This window comes from Pteropus vampyrus, unplaced genomic scaffold, assembly GCF_000151845.1.
Source record: "Pteropus vampyrus isolate Shadow unplaced genomic scaffold, Pvam_2.0 Scaffold219, whole genome shotgun sequence".
NCBI lineage: Eukaryota > Metazoa > Chordata > Mammalia > Chiroptera > Pteropodidae > Pteropus > Pteropus vampyrus.
Genome location: NW_011889000.1, coordinates 1,912,118 through 1,920,319, shown reverse-complemented (window position 1 = coordinate 1,920,319; position 8,202 = coordinate 1,912,118). Strand labels below are relative to the sequence as shown.

Sequence of the window (8,202 nt, the reverse complement as noted above, 5' to 3'; positions counted from 1 at the left end):
ACTTATTTTAAGAGACCAATTTTACTCCGATTCCAAAACCAAAGATATCTCAAGAAAAGAAAACTATAGACCAAAATCAATCCTAAACATAAATACAAAAATCCTTAACAAAATATTAGCAAATGGAATACAACAATATTTTTAAAGTGTATGTATTATGACCAAATGTGGTTTATTTCAGGGATGCAAGGTTAATTTAATATTGTGTAAGACTCAAAGATTTCTAGCCAAGACCAAGAGCAAGGCAAGGATGTCCACCACACCACTTTCACTTACATTGTTCGAGAGTCTTAGCCAGTGCAACAAGGCAATAAATATAAGTAAAAGGCATAAAGATTGAAAAGACTGAAAACTTTACTCACAGACAACATGATGGTATGTGTTGAAAATCTTACATAATACCCCCAAAAAGCTATGAGACTGATAAGGGAACATTGCCAGGGTGCAGAATATAAGACATAAGATTAACGTACAAAAATCAATTATATTTCTCTATACTAACACCATATCCTTAAAATAAAATTTAGAAGACACCTCCATTCACAAAAATATTTACAAATAAATTTAATAAACAATGTGACAAGATATTACAATAGGAAATTAAACAAGACCTAAATAAGTAAACACATATATTATTTCCAGGGATTGGAGAACTACATATTGTTAAAATAATAATTCTCTTCAAATTGATCTGTAGGCCAAAATCTATATAAACTTTCTTTTTTAATTTTTAAGTTTACATAGAAAGCAAAGGACCTAAAACAACAAAAACAACTTTTAAAAAGTCGGAAGACTTATACTACCTGATTTCAAGGCTTACTATAAACTCACAGTAAAAAAGACAGTATGTCTTACAGTACGTCACTGGAATAAGAATAGACATATAAATGAATAAATAGAATAGAGTGTAGAAATAGACTCAACCATATTTGGTTGGTTGATCTGTAACAAAGATACCGAGATAGTTCAATGGAGACGAGATCGTTTTAACAACAAATGGTGGTGGAACAACTGGATATTGTAAATGGAAATAACGAACCTCAAACCTTACTTTATACCATATGTAAATAAAGACCGACTCAAAAATGTTCAGAGACCTAAATGTTAGAGATTAAACTATTATATTTCTAGAAGAAAACACTAGAGAAAATATTTGTATCATTAGGTTAGGCAAAGATTTCTTAAACAGAATGCCAAAAGCACAAACGATAAAAGAAAAAAAATTGATTAAATGGACTTAATAATTTTAAAGTTTCTCTTTTCAAAAGTTATAGTTAAGAAAACACAAAGGCTAGCCACAGAACGAAAGTGAAATTTTTCAAAACAAAGAGCTTGTATTCACAATATATAAAGAACTCTTACGACTCAATAAAAAGACCAAAAATCTATTAAAAAGTGAACAAAAGTTTCGTGAGCAGCACTTCTTTTTTCTCCGACATCTTAGCGAGGCTGCCCTGGTAGCAACTGCTCTCAGAGTTTCGCTATGCCACCCAAGGATGGCAAGAAGAAGAAAGATGCTGAAAAGTCGGCCAAGAAAGGCAAAGACCCAGTGAACAAATCTGGGAGCAAGGCCAAAAAGAAGTGGTCCAAAGGCAAAGTTCGGGACAAGCTCAATGACCTAGTCTTGTTTGAGAAAATGCATAAGAGAGATTCTATAAAAAGGTTCCCATATATAAGCTTATAACCCTAGCTATTATCTCTGAGAGACTGCAGATCCGAGGTTCCTTGGTCAGGGCAGCCCTTCAAAAGCTCCTTAGTAAAGAGTTTTTTAAACTAGTTTCAAAGCACAGACCTCAAGTAATTTATACCAGAAACACCAGAGGTGGGGACGCCCCAGCTGCTGGTGAAGATGCATGAACAACAGGTCCCACCAACTGTACATTTGAAAAATAAAACTTTATTAAATCAAAAAAGAACAAAAATTAGAACAGAGATTTCCCCTAAGAAGATAAACAAATGGCCAATAAGCACATTAAACAATGCTCAACATCATTAGTCCTCAGGGAAATGCTAATTAAAACCACAATGAGCTACCACTACGCATCCACTAGAATGACGAAAGTTAAAAAGACTGTCAATATCAAATGCTGGTGAGAATGTGGGGCAACTGGAACTCTCTCCTACATTGCTGGTGGAATGAAGAATGATTTGGCTACTTTGAAAAGCAATATGGCAACACTTTCGATCATTTAAGATACTGACAAGCAATTCTATTCCTAGATATTCACCCTAGAGAAATAAAAACTTATTCCTATAAAAGCATATGCGCAAACACTTTTAGCAGCACTATCCATATGGCCGAAAACTGGAAACAACCCAAATTATATATATATGTAACATGAAATACTACAGAGCGATAAAAAGGAACAAAATATTAATACATTCAATAACATGAATGAATCTCAAAAATGGCATGCTAAATAAAAGACATTACACAGAAAAGGCTATGTACTGAATGATTCCATTTATATGAAATTCTAGAAAAGGCAATACCATAGCGATATAAAGCAGATCAATGTCTTTCCGTGACCAGGGATAGAAGAAGGTGATCAAGAGCAAAGGGACATAGGAACCTTTTTAGGGTAAGGGAACTGTTTAGGGTACGGGCGGAGGTTATACAATTGTATATACTTAGCAAAATTCATTCAACTATGCTTTCAAAATGGCTGAATATTATTATGTATAACTATTTCCATGATAAACAAAAAGAGAACAAAATAACAAGTATTCTAATACATAGGTACTTGTGAATGTCTACATTAGAAGATATAATGACATGGATACTTATACTTACTTATAATTAATAAGTTTGGATTTATGAGAAACAGGATAATATTCAACTGAACAGTTTCAATTTTTAAATTATATTTGACATTTGAAATTAAGGGCTAAATAAATATATTCCTATATACATGCAGAATCACCATAAATAGGCTAGTTCACATATAAAAGTATATTGTACAGTTGACTCTAAAAAAACTCAAAAGAAATGAAGGGATTTTGAAAACAGTCAATAGAAACTGATCCAAACAGAAGATAAAAAAGACCCAACCTACATGTGATAGGGATTGCAAAGAATGTCAAACAATAGAATGAAATAAATATTAAAACTATAATTCCAGAACTTTCTTAAAATTAAAATAAAATCTTGAAATTACATTTTTAGAGGATACATCACAATCATTTCAACATGGCCAACATTGAGTTATATTATAGATAAAACTACTTTTAAAAAAAATAAAAAATCATTTGGGCAACCAGGCAAAATAGGCTAAGTCACTAATAAGGGAAAGAAACCAAGATTGTCACCAGACTTTTCAACAATTCTTAATTCCATCCTCCCAAAAAAATAGTAGAACGAATTTAAGACACTCAAGGAAGGGAAATATGAGTCAAGCAATTTATATCTACCCAAAATGACCTCCAAATACAAAGCAACAAACAATTATAAACTTGCCAAAACTCAAGGTACATCGACCCTGTGTGCCCTTCCTAAAGAATCTATTAGAAAAGGACATTCAGACAACCAAAGAGACTGAGAGACAGTAATATATGAATCAGTGATGAGCATTAAATATAAATATACTTGCAGAACAAAGCTAAACCATGTTTTTAAGGGAGAGAATATCATATATACAGTATAATTATCAAAAATTGGAGAAATAAGGAGTGTATATGGATATGATTTCCTAATAGACATTAATTGGAAATAAAAATATTTTATCTTAGAATAGATACTGGGACAGAAGTAGAAAGGGAGAAGAAGAGGTTATAAGCTAATTTCAATATTGTTCAATGTAAGAAACCAATTAAGTCCAAAAAAATGGACTAATGGAATGTAAAGGTATTAGTATAAAGTTAACCAATGGAACATATAAGCTGATAAAACCCACTGCATAACAAAAAAGTGCAGATACAAAAGGCATAAAAATAAAACAATATGATAGAACTGAGGCCAAACATATTAATCATATCAATAGATGTAAATGGGCTTAACTCACCTATTGAAAGAAAAGGACTTTCAGATTGGCTAATAAAGCAAAATCCAACACTATGCAGAATACAAGACACACCTAAAACAAAGAGATTCAAAAGAGTTAAAAATAAAAGGATGGAGAAAAATATATCAGGCAAACACAAAAAGAAAACAGGGGTCATAATCTTGATATCCAGCGAGGTGGAATTGAGACCAAAAAGCTTTAAAATATATAAAAAAGGTCAATTTATAATGCTTAAGGCTACGATTCACAGTGAAGATACTACAGTTACTAATATTTATTCACCCAATAATCAGCAATAATTTTCATTAAGGAGCAACCTACAGGAAAGGCAAGGAGAACTAGAAACACACCAATGGGATAACTTTAATATACCTCACAATCCAAAATCAAGTGGACTAAAAGTTAGTAAAGGTATAGAAGACCTAGACAACATAACTAAAGTAGATCTTATAGATATATATCAAACTCCAACCCCAAAAACAAAGATCACAACTTCTTTCAAGTACACATGGAAAATTCACAAAAACTGATCAAACTTAAGTCTACAAAGAAAACCTCAGTAAGTTCCAAAGAAAAGAAATAATGCAAATATCATCCTCAAACTATAAAGCAATAAAAATAAAAATCGATAACAAAATAAAATAAAATTTCTTTCCGCATGGAAATTTACAAGTACATTTTTAAATAACTCTTGGGTCAAAGGCAAAATATAAAATTACATTGCGGAATTTCTTGAAAATAATAATAAAAGCCTCGACATTATCAGGAATCTGTAGGCTACAGCTAAAGGAAGTATCAAAGTATATCAATGAAATGATTATATCTAAAACATTAAAATAAATAAATACCCAACTCAAAAAATTAGGAAAGAAACACCAAAATAAAACAAAGAAATCAAGAAAATGGGGAATTAGTAATAAAAACAGAAATTAATTTAGAAACCAAAAAAGCAGTAGAATTAATAAATAAATCCAAAAACTGGTTCTTTACAGAAGAAATTAATAATAGATAAACCACTAACTCAATCAAGAAAAAAGGAGAGAGGAGCACAAAAATACAGCACTAAAGGTACAACATTAGACATGACAAGGAGAAAATAAATCTCAAAATAATGGAAATTTTTAAATTTCTAAAAGATTCTTTTGTATGCTTCTATGCAAACAAATTGGAAAATTTAGATGAACTGAATAATTTTTTAGAGGAATGAAACTTACCAAAATTGACCCCAGTAGAAACAGAAAGTCTAAATAGATCAAGTGTCACAGAGGAAATAGAGAAAAATATTAGAGTTCCATCACAAAAAAAAAAAAAAACAGCCAGATGGTTTCACAGGGGAATTCTAACAAACTTTTAAAGATCAATAACTTCAATGTTACTTTAATCATTCTAGAGCATAGAAAAAGAAGGAAAACTTCCAGACTCATCTTATGTAATTTGCAGATCCTGACTAGAATTACTCCCCACCCCACCTCTGAGGGGAAAAAAAAAACCTGTGGATCAATGTAACATGTGAATATCTATGTAAAAATTATTAAATAAAATAAGACAAAATCCAATCTAGCATATTAATAAAGTTAAGAAAAGAAACTATATGGTCTCCATAGATATAGAAAATAAACTTGACAAAGTTCAACATCGTTCAGGTACCTTTTTTCAGGTGTTTTTTAAGTCAATAAAATAGGAATTGATGGCCACTTCCTTAGTACATTACCACAGCCCAAAAGAATATCTTATTAAAAAGTGAACTACTAGAACTTTTCCACCAAAACTTAAAAATAAGACAAGAATACTTATTCTCTGTGCTATATTCAACATTGTGTTGGAGATTTGCCAATACAATTAGAAGAAAAAGCAATTAGAGATATAAGAATTGGATAGAAAAGAAAGGATAAAACTACATTCTATATTCAGATTATATAATTATATATCTTGAAAACCCAAAGAATAGATGGAAAAACAATTACAAAAAGAAAATAATTTAGTAAAGTAAGGTTTTAAAATTAGCACAAAAACATCAATAGCTTTCACGTATAATAGTAAAAAGATGAAAGACAGACCCCCATTATGCAGAGCTACCCATATCTTTTCAGAATATAAGAAATAAATCCATGTGAACTCCCAAAAATAATACTGCAAAATGAAAATCTCAACCTAAAGCCTATTTCTTGGTTGAGTAATCAATACATAAAATTTGAACAGATATATTATCAAAGGATCCACATCAAACTACAGCATGAAAAGGCCCTGACTTCATATGTATTGTCATTTTATCTTAAGAAAAACATTTGGCTGTGTGCTAAGATTGTCTACCAATGAGGAATTATAATTATTATGCTGATTTAACTGATGAGAAAGAACCAAAAACACAATGAATGTTTAGGAAAAGTATAACCTGTTATATAAATACTATAAAATTTGATTTAGTAAATATGTTTTAAACACTTTTGACAAGTATATTTTTATTTACCTTTAAGTCCATTTGAAAAGCATGCATTCTGTACATTGCACATTGTGCAGAATGCAGAACTTCACACCAATGAAAATGTGTAATCTTCAAATTAATGAAATCCAAAAACTTGATTATGCAATTCTTCTTTATAAAAGACATTTAATTCACCTCAATCATTTTTACTTATTCAAGAAATAGTTTTTGTGCAAACACTGTGCACTAGACAATGATATTTGCACACTGGAGGCACAGAGATGACAATAATATAGTCTACACACAAAGTAAATGTGGGCACCTAACAAGAAAACTAATCATTGCAATACAGTATGACCACACAAGTAGGGCATACAGGGGAAAACTAGCAATCAGTCAGGGCTTCCAAGATAAATATTAAACAATAAAAAGGCAAAGAAGAGGGCCACAGAGGGAAAGAAAGCATTTCAGGCAAAAAGAACATGATACATTGGAGGAACTTAAATAAAAAACAGTCCAATTAAACTAGATCAAGGTGTTAGGGCAGAGATTTGGTTGGATGTGCTAGAATCAACAAGGTTTGGTGATTTGTTGAATAATAATAATAATAAGTAGAAATTTAAGAAGACTCTCAATTTTTGACTTGGGTTAATGAGTAGATGGAGGTGCCATTTATTAAAACCAGTAATATAAAAAGAAGTACAACTTTGAGACAGAAAATAGTGAGTTTGGGTTTAAGATGGCTACAGGATACCTAGATAGCGATAAAGGATTATAGTTCAAGAGACATGTTTAGACTAGAAAATTATATTTGGGTGTCATCCAAGTAGAGATGATAACTGATATCATGAGAGTGAATGGGATCAAGAGTCTGTGAGATTTAAAGAGAGAGAACTAATGACAGAATCCTGTTTATGAAAGGCAAGAAGAAAGTAGCCCTATAAAAAAGTCTGAATAGGAACAGCCAGAAAAAAAAAAAAAAAAAAGGAGTCTAAATAAGGAATGCAGCAACTAGTGTCAAATGAGGCAGAGAAATCATATAAGAGCTAAAAACCATGTGCTCTTTTTGCTACCATAAATATGGTTAATAATCATATTCTAATTTCTGTGTATATGAATAAAACTAGAACTTTATCTATAAGAAGTTAGCAATGTTGTGCAAAGATTTCTAAACAACTGCAGATTGCAGTGCTATTCAAAAGAGAAGTACTTTTCTATTTTAGTAATATCATTATATAATGTGCATAAAATATTTTTAAAACTTTCTATTGATTTCTTGAAGCATGCCTTTAAATACAGATGGGAGAGGGTCAAGTTCAACTTCAAATCATATTGCTAATTAGCTATACTCTTAAAAGTATTTGTTTTTGATGTAATAAAAAAAGATTTTTAGCTACAGAGATAAAAATGTTGTGGAAGATAAATACATTAAAAATAGCAGAGATTCACATTTCTATAGTTAGCTGTTTTGAGCTTATACTCAAATTATCAGCAGGTTAACTTCCAAATTTGTAAAACATTTTGATGGATATTTATATAACTGATTTATGTTTTCCAGTTGCTACTCTGTCACCATAATACAAAAGGCGATGGATAGGCAGTTCATGCCTTAGAAATGTTCTGTTTAGGTGACAAGCCAGTGCCTTGACAGATAAACCAAGTCAAGGAATTGTCAGGCAGAGATCCCCTCCCACTCAAAATAGGTTAGGCTGATTGCTGTAGAGGAGACCTGGAGACAAAGAAAGGAGAATAAAAAATAGTCCAATAGCCCATGTTCCA

The 8,202-nt window shown here is 31.2% G+C and overlaps 1 pseudogene; it reads left to right on the top strand.

Annotated features, from left to right (window-relative positions):
- Positions 1-1,413: 1,413 nt before the first annotated feature.
- On the top strand, positions 1,414-1,916 carry LOC105300802 (annotated as a pseudogene).
- Positions 1,917-8,202: the final 6,286 nt, after the last annotated feature.